Genomic DNA, 12,424 nt, shown 5'->3' on the forward strand with positions numbered 1-12,424 from the left:
CGCAAAAAAAAAAAAAAAAAAAAAAAATTCTTCCAACAAACAAAAGTCCAGGACCAGATGGCTTCACAGGTGAATTCTATCAAACATTTAGAGAAGAGCTAACACCCATCCTTCTCAAACTCTTCCAAAAAATTGCAGAGGGAGGAACACTCCCAAACTCATTCTATGAGGCCACCAACACCCTGATACCAAAACCAGACAAAGATACTACAAAAGAAGAAAATTACAGACCAATATCACTGATGAGTATAGATGCAAAAATCCTGAACAAAATACTAGCAAACAGAATCCAACAACACATTAAAAGGATCATTCACCATGATCAAGTGGGATTTATCCCAGGGATGCAAGGATTCTTCAATATACACAAATCAATCAATGTGATACACCATATTAACAAATTGAAGAAGAAAAATCATATGACCATCTCAATAGATGCAGAAAAAGCTTTTGACAAAATTCAACAGTAATTTATGATAAAAACTCTCCAGAGAGTGGGCATAGAGGGAACCTACCTCAACATAATAAGGGCCATATACAACAAACCCACAGCAAACATCATTCTCAATGGTGAAAAACTGAAAGCATTTCCTCTAAGATCAGGAAAAAGACAAGGATGTCCACTCTCACCCCTATTATTCAACATAGTTTTGGAAGTCCTAGTCATGGCAATCAGAGAAGAAAAAGAAATAAAAGGAATACAAATTGGAAAAGAAGAAGTAAAACTGTCACTGTTTGCAGATGACATGATACTATACATAGAGAATCCTAAAGATGCCACCAGAAAACTACTAGAGCGAAACAATGAATTTGGTAAAGTTGCAGGATACAAAATTAATGCATAGAAATCTCTAGCATTCCTATACACCAACATTGAAAAATCTGAAAGAGAAATTAAGGAAACACTCCCATTTACCATTGCAACAAAAAGAACAAAATACCTAGGAATAAACCTACATAGGGAGACAAAAGACCTGTATGCAGAAAACTATAAGACAGGCACTGATGAAAGAAATTAAAGATGATACCAACAGATGGAGAGATATACCATGTTCCTGGATTGGAAGAATCAATATTGTGAAAATGACTATACTACCCAAAGCAATCTACAGATTCAATGCAATCCCTATCAAATTACCAATGGCATTTTTTACAGAACTAGAACAAAAAATCTTAAAATTTGTATGGAGACAAAGAAGAACCCGAATAGCTAAAGTAGTCTTGAGGGCAAAAAGTGGAGGTAGAGGAATCAGACTCCCTGACTTCAGAGTATACTACAAAGCTACAGTAATCAAGACAGTATGGTACTGGTACAAAAACGGAAACATAGATCAATGGAACAAGATAGAAAGCCCAGAGATAAACCCACGCACCTATGGTCAACTAATCTATGACAAAGGTGGCAAAGAGAAAAGTCAGTCTCTTCAGTAAGTGGTGCTGGGGGCTTCCCTGGTAGCACAGTGGTTGAGAGTCCACCTGCCGATGCAGGGGGCACGGGTTCGTGCCCCGGTCCGGGAAGATCCCACATGGCGTGGAGCGGCTGGGCCCGTGAGCCATGGCCGCTGAGCCTGTGCATCCAGAGCCTGTGCTCCACAACGGGAGAGGCCACAACAGTTAGAGGCCCGTGTACCGCAAAAAAAAAGGGGTGCTGGGAAAACTAGACAGCTACATGTAAAAGAGTGAAATTAGAACACTCCCTAACACCATACACAAAAATAAACTCAAAATGGATTAGAGACCTAAATGTAAGACCGGACACTATAAAACTCTTAGAGGGAAACACAGGAAGAACACACTTTGACATAAATCACAGCAAGATCTTTTTTGATACACCTCCTAGAGTAATGGAAATAAAAACAAAAATAAACAAATGGGACCTAATGAAACTTAAAAGCTTTTGCAGAACAAAGGAAACCATAAACAAGACGAAAAGACAGTCCTCTGAATGGGAGAAAATATTTGCAAACAAATCAATGGACAAAGGATTAATCTCCAAAATATATAAACAGCTCACGCAGCTCAATATTTAAAAACCAAACAACCCAATCCAGAAATGGGCAGAAGACCTAAATAGACATTTCTCCAAAGAAGACATACAGATGACCAAGAAGCACATGAAAAGCTGCTCAACATCACTAATTATTAGAGAAATGCAAATCAAAACTACAATGAGGTATCACTTCACACCAGTTAGAATGGGCATCATCAGAAAATCTGCAAACAACAAATGCTGGAGAGAGTGTGGAGGAAAGGGAGCCTTCTTGCACTGTTGGTGGGAATGTAAATTGATACAGCCACTATGGAGAACAGTATGGAGGTTCCTTAAAAAACTAAAAATAGAATTACCATACGACCCAGCAATCCCACTACTGAGCATATACCCAGAGAAAACCATAATTCAAAAAGACACATGCACCCCAATGTTCAATGCAGCACTATGTACAATAGCCAGGCCATGGAAGCAACCTAAATGCCCATCGACAGACGAATGGATAAAGATGTGGCACATATATACAATGGAATATTACTCAGCCGTAAAAAGGAACGAAATTGGGTCATTTGTAGGGACGTGGATGGATCTAGAGACTGTCATACAGAGTGAAGTAAGTCAGAAAGAGAAAAACAAATATCATATATTAACGCATATATGTGGAACCTAAAAAAATGGTACAGATGAACCAGTTTGCAGGGCAGAAATAGAGACACAGATGTAGAGAAAAAACGTATGGACACCAAGGGGGGAAAGCAGCGGGGGTGTGGGGGGGGATGAATTGGGAGATTGGGATTGACATGTATACACTAATATGTCTAAAGTTGATGACTAATAAGGACCTGTATAAAAAAATAAATAAAATTCAAAAAGAAAAATTCTTTAAACTCATATTATTTGACTTTTTTTTCTAGGATCCATTCCTAATGACAGAGTGAATGGCCAGATTTGAATGCTCCCCTTGCACTTGAGCGAGATATATTTAAAAAAAAGAAAAAAAAATCCATTAGCTTTAGAAAACCATGAAACCACTTTAAAAGAAATATTCCGCCTCTTTTTTTTTTTAGAATGCCACATATATTTTGTAGATTGATGACATTCTGTTTATTACCAAAATATAGCACAAATGAATTAATTTTCCTGGTTTCTGTTGCAAACAATGAAAATGTTTTTTAAAAAAAGTTAAAACACCAGAAAACACAAATAGGGCCTTCTTTATAAAAATTAAAATACACTTTAAAATTCTAGTAATTATGGCTGTAGTTATAGAAATGTTTTATCGTAATTTGTACACGTTTTGTAAAATAATAAAAGTAAATTTTATAACATTGTGATTATAATACTAAAAATAATTCAGATGAGCATTAATTTCTCTTTCATCTTGTTAATCTTTCCAAGTTCTGAAGATCTAAATTACATTATTTCTGCCTATCTATCACCTATGTATCTGTCTTTGTGTGTGTGTGTGTGTTGAAAAAGACCTGATGGCAGGACTTCTCTGGTAGCTCAGGGGTTAAGAATCTGCCAATGCAGGGACACGGGTTCCAGCCCTGGTCTGGGAAGATCCCATATGCCGTGGAGCAGCTGCGCCCATACTCTGGAGCCCATGAGCCACAACTACTGAGCCCACGCACCTAGAGCCCATGCTCTGCAGGAAGAGAAGCCACCGCAACGAGCAGCCCGTGCACCGCAATGAACAGTAGCCCCTGCTCACCGCAACTAGAAAAAGCCCACGCACAGCAACAAAGACACAACGCAGCCAAAAAATAAATAAATAAATTGATTTAAAGAAAAGAAATAAAGCTATAGTAATCAAAGCTATGGGGTACTGTTATAGAGACAGATGCAGAAATCAATGGAATTGAATAGAGAGCCCAGAAAAACATTCAAGTATATGGTCAAATGAATTTCGACAAGGATGCCGAGACTATTCAATGGGAATAAATAAATAAATGAGTTTGGAAGCGTTCTTTCCTTTTCTGTTTTCTGGAAGAGTTTGAGAAGGATTGGTATTCTTTAAAGATTAAACTTTTAGAAGTAATATACCTGGTAAAATTCCTTATGCTTTTTATATTTTTATAAATATTGTTATATCACCTTGAATAAAGCTGGTACTAAATTAATCTTCCACTAAGTATATATAAGAGTAAATTTTTCCACACTGAGGGCAGCAGAACATTAAAAAAATTTTTAAGTCTCTGGCAGGTGCCTCTTGAATGGCCCTGTTTTGTTTGAAAAACCTGGTTCAATTTTCTTACCTTCAGAGTTGGTCAAATCCAACTCCGCCAAACATGATTCAGTCAGAAGGGATGACCCTTCTCACAGCCTCCATCTTTGTGAGGAGGCAGCCTTGAGGGTGAGCAGACTTTTATACTTTTTTGCATTTCATAACTTATCTAGTTTCATAAGCCTCCTGGCCACCTTTAGGGAAATGTGTCAGTTTGACTATGCAAAGGGTAGATTTATGTGAGAATATAGCTTCTGTGTGACTGGTTTATTATCAACGATTCCAAACAGTGAGTGTCTGCTGTCCCCAATTTTTTTCCTGGAAGGTTTGCAGGAGGTGCCCAGATAAAGCTCTTCACAGGGGATCTCCAACACCTGGCACACAGTAGGCACAACTAATCCCTCGTGGCACTGACTTGGGACTGTGCCTTTGCCTTACTGTTTGTTCAGATCATGAAGGGGGTAGCACCATTGACCTCTTAAGCCTTCACTGCTCTTCTGCAAAATTAAAGCCTTTGGAGTCTAAGGGATTAGCCATGTGAGGCAGGTAGTGTAGCACCTGGACAAACTCTGGGTCCAGCTGCGTTCCTCTGAGCCTGCCAGGGTGCTGACCCTGAGTGGGAGGGGGTGGGGAGGTGGCACAGGATCAGGAGGAAAAAGAAAGTGCAGATCTAAGTTCAGTTTGGAGGAATTTCAAACTACTATGTCCAGAGAGCCTGAAGAAGGCACATTAAAGTCCCTCAGGCACTACCTTTTGCAGATGATAGAAAGGAATCCTGGTGTCAAAGGTGGGACTAAAAAGAGCAAGTGTGTGTGTGGCTTTCTTCCTTTTCTTTCTTTCATCCATTCAAAAAATATCCGTTAGTTACTGTTTCAGGGCCTGGGATACAGAATTGAATATGAGAGACACAGTCCTGCCTTCAAGTCTGATATGGAACTTCCTGGCGGCAAGAGAAAATTGGAAGGCATATGAACACCTGAGATGAACCTGGGAATAGATGCCAGGAGAGGAGCAGAGAAAGTGTCCTGGAACTCAAGATGGACAGGTCATTTCAAAGTGGAGCGTTTCAGAGCAGCCTCCAGGGAAGATGCAATTCTAAATTTGCTGCTTAAAACTTGTACTGGGGCTGGGAGCGCTCACCCTCTAGGAAGTTTGTCCCCATCAGCCCTTCTGGCAAATTTCAGCATCGCTGAAATGCTGACTATTCCATGAGCCAAGCCCTGTGTGGAGAGGACTGAAACTCAGCAGAGAGGGGGCCTTTGGAAGATGCTGAGCTCTATGTTCATCCCAGAGGGAGTAGCTGTTTCCTTCATTTCCGAGTTATCTTTTTTACCCCTTTTAGTAGGTAATCACCTGTCACTAGTTAACTCTAAGTAAACATGTGATGCTTATAAAGCAAGCATTCTGTTGTTGCAGGAAGTACAAATTGTGGTTACAGATGGGGAGCCTGTGCTTAGAAAGGGGTGCTAGAGGCTCAGTGGAAGGTGCCAGAACAGTCAAGCGTGCATCGTGCTGCCCATTTCTGTGCTAACACACAGAACGTGTGTTAGGCTACCGTTTATGGGACACATTCTCAGGCACTGTTCTAAGTGTTACATGCTTTCACTCATTTATGAGATGTAATAGCTCACTAATGGGGAAAAATAATGACTCTGATGATAAGGATTATATTAAATGTTAATGCATTACCGCAAAGATGTGAATTAACATAATCAAAACGTGTTTTATATGAATATTTAGAAGATAAACGGTCAGAAATCACTTCGTGATTGAGGTGAAGATGGCTCATTACATGCAAAGTCTATTACTACGTTGATGTTTACCAGGCACATTCACAACTGGAATAAAAACTACATTTATGAGCTTCCCTTGCAGCTAGGTGAGACTATGTGATTCAGTTCTGTCTAGCACAGGGGATTTACAGAGAAATGGAACGCACAGCTTTTTTCAACCTCCTTCCTCTTTGTCTGGAATTTGGACATGAAGGTTAGAGAACCAGCAGTCATCTTGCAGCCAGCCTGACTGTCTGCTGCTGGGCATCTTGAAGAGGAGAAAAATCAAGTTCTTACTTGTTCAAGCCACTGTTATTTTGAGATTTTGTTATAATCACACCTAATCTTAAGTGATAAAATAGTCAAGAGGTTTGTTCAACTTAACATGGAAAAGAAAAACTGAGCTTTTACAAGGTTTGAAGAAAATGTCTTCTTAAGAAAAGCTTTAGACACTCCTGAATCTTTTATATCAAAAGTGCAACTTTAGTGAATTTTCATATTCACTCTAATTTTATGTATACAATTATGTGATGTGATTCAAAAGCAAACACTAAAATGACAAAAGAGTTTAATGTCATGCAGACTACTAGAAGAATTCTCATTTTCAAGAAAATATATTTTAGAAGCCTGAGAAAAAGACTGCTCCGAACGTTATTGCCAATTCGGTCTCCGTGGTGAGCACTGTATTGCTTGGAGGCTTATCCTCTCAGGAGAAACTTATATTTTTACCGTATTTGTCTCTAAATTAAGATGTTTCCTCTTCAACATCCCATTGAATCTTCAGAACAAGCCTATCAAGTGGGTCCTATTACCTCCATTTTACAGACAAGGAAAACGGGGTTTGGAGGAATTACATGCCACACACAAGGGTAAGCGAGGTGGAGGCAAAGCCAGACCTGCTAACTCAGAGCTGCAGGAGGCTGAGATGGAGGGATGTTCGTGCGGGAGTGTTGGATCTGTTGCAGGAAGGGGGACCCCTTCCAGGGCCCGAGAGCGGACTCTTGTCTAACACTCGGAAATGGATAGTCCAAGGAGACACATGTGCTGACAACGCAGGAGACTTTATTGGCAAGGGGCGCCCGGGCGGAGAGCAGCAGGGTAAGGGAACCCAGGAGGACTGCTCTGCCACGTGGCTCGCAGTCTCAGGGTTTATGGTGATGGGGTTAGTTTCTGGGTGGTCTCTGGCCAATCATTTTGCTTGGCCCGTATCTGGTCTGACTCAGGGTCCTTCCTGGTGGCACGCGCATTGCTCAGCCGAGATGGATTCCAGCGAGAAGGATTCTGGGAGGCTGGTAGGACATGGACTGGCGTCTCCTGTCTCCTTTTGACCTTTCCCGAATTCTTCCTGTGGGTGGGTGGGTAAGGAATGTTAGTTCCGCATTTCTTACCAGGACCTCCTCTTGTAAGATAACTCATGCGAGTGGTTACTATTATGTCTGGCCAGGGCGGGCGGTTTCGGTCTGTGGTTCCCCTAACAGGTCCACCCTCAGCTCAGTGGAGAGCCCCCAGGAGCTTGAAGCTGGAGCTCCACAGGGCAGGATGGAAGGCACACCCCTTAGCGTGGCCTCCAACACCGTCTCTGTCTCAGCCTAGCTTATTATCCGGCCTCACCTCCCACTGTACATCCCACAGCCCACACGTGTTCAAACCTCTGAGCCTGGGCCGCGTCGTTTGGCTGCCTGGGCCCGCCCTCCATCTCCTCCTACAGTTGCTGGAATCCTAATGTCTTCTCTCCAGGAAGCCTCCCCTGAGGCTCTCACCTGTCCCCCCTCCCCCACCATTAATTATTCCTTCCACTGGATCTCCATGCCCTTTGCTTGGGCCTCTAATGAAACCTGAATTTTGTTTGACCTACAGGTTTCCAGGGTAGGATTTTACACTGTGGACAGATACTTGAGTTCAGGAACCAAAGCTTCTGTGTCTGTACTTTGTCTTGCTGAACCCACTATTTCAGATGCAGGAGGTGCTCAAGAAAATGTACACTGAGAATAATTAAGGGGGCTTTGTTTGTTTGCTTTTCATACTACTTAAAAATGCTTTAGTTTCCAAGTGCTTTTCATGTCCTATCCAACTCTATTAGTCAGGGTTCTCCAGAGAAACAGAATAGGATATATACAGATACATAAGAGGACACGTATAATGGAATTGCCTCACCCAATTATGGAGGATGAGATATGACACAATATGCCTGCTGCAAGCTGGGGAACCAGGAAAGCCCGTGGTGTAATTCAGTCTGAGTCTGAAGACCTGAGAACCAGGGGAGCCAGTGGTGAAACTCCCAGTCCGAGGCCACTAAGAACCAGGGGAGGAGGGATGAGGTGGCAGGGTTGCTAGTGTGAGTCCCCGAGTCCAACAGGAGCTCCAATGTCTGAAGGCAGAAGATTGATGTCCCAGCTCAAGAAGAGAGAGAATGAATTTGCTCTTCCTCTGCCTTTTGTTCTATTCAGTTTCTCAAGGGATTGGATGACGCCCACCCACACGGGTGAGGACAGATCTTTACTCAGTCTACTGATTCAAATGCTAATATCTTCTGAAAACACCCGCACAAACACACCCATAAATAATGGTTTAGTAGCAGTCTGGGCATCCCTCAGCTCAGTAAAGTTGACCCATAAAATTAACCACCACAAGTCCACCCTGAGTCAACGTGGCACTCGTATGCATCTTCTTAAAGCATACTTAATCTCCAGATAAAGACAACAATAAGGTCATAATTCCACCTAACATGATACAACTATTCTGCGTGCAACCCAAAACACACTAGTTCCTTCTCCAGAAGAGTAGGGAAGTCCTTGAGTGATGTTCACTATTTTCCTGATATCCTGTAACCTAAATACTATGATGTAAAATTAAATACTGAATGCTGACATAAAGTCAATATATCTTATGTTACATGATATGGAAATAAGAGAGGAAAGAAAACAAAGATATTTTCTTAATATATGTAAATACACACATAATATATTCATAACAAATAAGGAGGAAATATGACAGAATCCTTGTTTCTGTAACTGCTCAGATGGTAGCAGTTGGTATTTATAGACACCTTCTACTACTCATTCTGTATTCAGAGTCCCTTGTTTATGTCACAGAAGCACGATGGCAGGGGGTCAAATTCGGCAGGAAAGCTACATTCTTCACAGCACTGGAGGCTGGGATAAGACTCAGAGATGGAGTTTGTAGCCCCAGTGACCTTGTCTCGATTGCTCTTGGTTATGGTCATAGCAACAGGGGCCTTTGCAGCACTTCAGAAAAATATACACAAAGCATGGAATTAGAATTTTTCATTTCAGTCCATCTGTTACAATTGTCAGGGGTATCTGGAAAGTTTGGGGCTGGAGCCAATCAAACACACGACACCAGCGCAAAGTGCTCTGCCCCCGTCCCAAGTTCCTGTCTAATCCCTTTCTCTCCTATGATTGCCAGAAATGTATAATCAGGTTACAGAAAATAAGGGAGAGTGAATTGCAAGTGTGGGTCACGAGATGATCACTGCAAGTCCTCCAAGTGCAGAGCATGACAGGTGCCAAAGTCAGCCGTCCCCTGGGTGCTGGGATTCACCTTCCAGCACACAGGCCTAACTTCCCTAGAATGGGAACACCACTGCTTCTGACAACCAATCTCTCCCATGTTTGAAGGTTTCTTTCCCCCCAATTTAATGCTCTCTTGTCTGATCTACACTCCCTTGTCAGCTTCCTCAGGTGCTTCCCCAGAGTCCTGTAGGCCCCCCTCCCCGTCCCCGAGGACACCCCAAGAGCTCCCCAACTCAGGCAAGAGGAGGTCAGCTCAGCCCGTCGTCTGGGTGAACAGAGGCAGAGACTCATTCACACAGTCTCCCCGACAGTCCCCAATCTGCAGAGCCTGAACGGAGCGGGGCCAGCCAGTGTGCAATCAGCCAGCTGAAGGTAAACTCAATGAGGTTAAGTGACAAAGCAGCACAGAGCCACCTGGCTGAGAACATTCTACTTACGAGCTCACAGCCCCAAACCAGAAGGGGAAGAAGCCAAGATTCTACACGCACTGCCTTTGTCGTCTCAAACCCTCCTGCTGTTCCTGACCTCACCCGGGGTGCGGCCATAGGGCAAGGGATGACCCCGCTCAGCACAGAGCCCCAGGATCCCATCTGGGGGGGTGTTAGCCACTCTTACCCACATCACTCACTTTAATGTGTCAGCTACTTTGAAGTAAAGACAGATGATAACGTCTATCAGCACAAATGCGGTCACCAGTAAGCCGCCACCAATGGCAAATCATAATCTTGAGGTCAAACATCTTACACACACCTGGGCAGAGAAGTGCAGGCAAGCAGTGAGTGTGAGTTCCCCCTGCCCACAGTCACTTAGCACCCTCAGTAGGCTTCCTTCAGTGGAAGAAGAATGAACCCAAGCTACAGAGCCTTCCTGATGCATCTAAAACATGAATGGATCTTCCCGGAGAAGCCCAGAATCCTGAGCTGGTCCAGGTTGGGTAAAGGTTTATTCACGGATGAAAAAAGACTGAACTACAAAGTCCAGAGAGAAGGAAATTAATAGAAAAATTGAGAAGAATCTTTTCCCTTTCACAGGCAGTAATGTGCAACTGTCAGTAAAAAACAGGCCTGCACTTGAGCAAATGGTTTTGATCCCAAACACCTGGGTCTCATGAAATATATTTACTGATAGAGTCAGGATTGACCCTTTGCTGTTCAGCAAACTTAAAAATACTGTTTTATGGGAATGACTAAGGGAAAGACTTTTTAAAAAATATCATGCTGTGTAATAGAATACACAAACCCATTTCATAAGTGATTATGTTTTAAGGAAAGAAAGTTTTTAATTCTCCCACTGACAGCTGTCATGCCATCTCATGGTTTAAGGAGATTCTAGGAGACTTTTGTCCCTCATTCTGTCTCAACAGGAGACCAGAGGCCTTTCTGCCATTTTACCCCCTAAATCCTCCCAGGAAATCCGGTTTGTCTGGAATAAGCAATTTGCTTAATCTAACACAATGCAATTGGGGAACGTGAGCCAGGAAAGAAGCATAAACAATTCTACGGCTAAACATACTTACTACAGTTAAACCATCCAGATCTGGATGAAGGCCAACTGGAAAAAAATTGAACAAAAAAACTTCAGGGAACAGGATATTTTATCAAACCTGTAATTTGAGAAACAGGGATCGAATCATCCCCGTTAGGAGGAATTAAGATCCAAGGTTGAAGAGCTCACTTTAGAAGCACAGCGTCTGTCCAGCTCCAACTTGTATGCCTATCAGGCCATAGGCTGTGTGACATCAGCTCTCTGGACACCAGCTCTTTCATGGAGTTCCGAGTTCTGTTCCATGTGTAGGTATATTTTAGCCCCCATGAAACAGATATACTATTTTGAATCACTTAATTCTAAGTCTTTAACTTTGCACGTCTTATTTCCCTCACGACAATTTTAAGGATTTAAAATTTCAATTTAAAAAATAAAGGAAAAAGATAGAAACGGGGAGATTAAAAATAGTCTTACACTTAGGAGTTCAATTATAGACGACTTTATGTTAGCTACACAATGAAATAATACAGAGCCATTTACTAGGATTAAAGCATATATGCTCATTGACATTGCAAGATTTTCATACTTTATAGTTAAAAGGGTTACAAAAATGAAAGTTGAATAGGATACCTGTTCTAAGTCAAGTATATATGATTTAAGGTACTCATACGCAGCCAATCTAGTAACATTAAATGAGGAGACTCCAGATACAGACAAGAAAGCTTAGATTTGTTTCTCCTGGCTCCTCTCTGCAAAGAATAACTGTAATACCTGAGGTAAAAACCAAAAGAAAACACAACAAAGGTCAAACGAAGGAGAACCGTGAAAGTTGGAAAGAGAAAGCAAACTGGTTAGGGATCCTGGGCCTGGATGAGCAGTATAGCATCAGGATAGAAGAAGGTAGCCCAGGCCCGATGTTCCCCAACTCTGAATCCAGCAACAGAGGGTGGCTCTGGAGAGTTCATTCTCCCTGGATTTAATGCGAGCCCTGCTGACAAGCCCAGGCTAGCCCAGTGGCAAGGCGGACAGTGTGGGAGCCCCCTGACAGTCAGTGGCTAGCGGAAGTGGGCCAGAGATTCCCTCTCACACCTAGATGCACCAAATGGCTGTAGCCTGGGGAATCTCCTGCTCCTTCAGGCAGCACTGCTGGAGGCTTGGGAGCCCCAGTGGCACCAAAAAAACTAAGCAGATCAAAGTAGCACTGAAAAGCCTCTGAACATTATATTGTCATTGGAACCTCATCCCACGAAAATAGGCCAGGATCTGCATTCTAAACCTAACCCGGTGGCTACCTGATAAAATTAAAGATTTAAATAGGACCTAGAGTCTCCTAACATAATAGCCAAAATATTCAGGATTCAATGGAAAATCACCTGGCAGACCAAGAACCAGAGAAGTAACACCTGAATGAGAAGAG

The sequence above is a fragment of the Grampus griseus genome (genome assembly GCF_964374135.1).
Source record: "Grampus griseus genome assembly, chromosome: 16".
Taxonomy (NCBI): domain Eukaryota; kingdom Metazoa; phylum Chordata; class Mammalia; order Artiodactyla; family Delphinidae; genus Grampus; species Grampus griseus.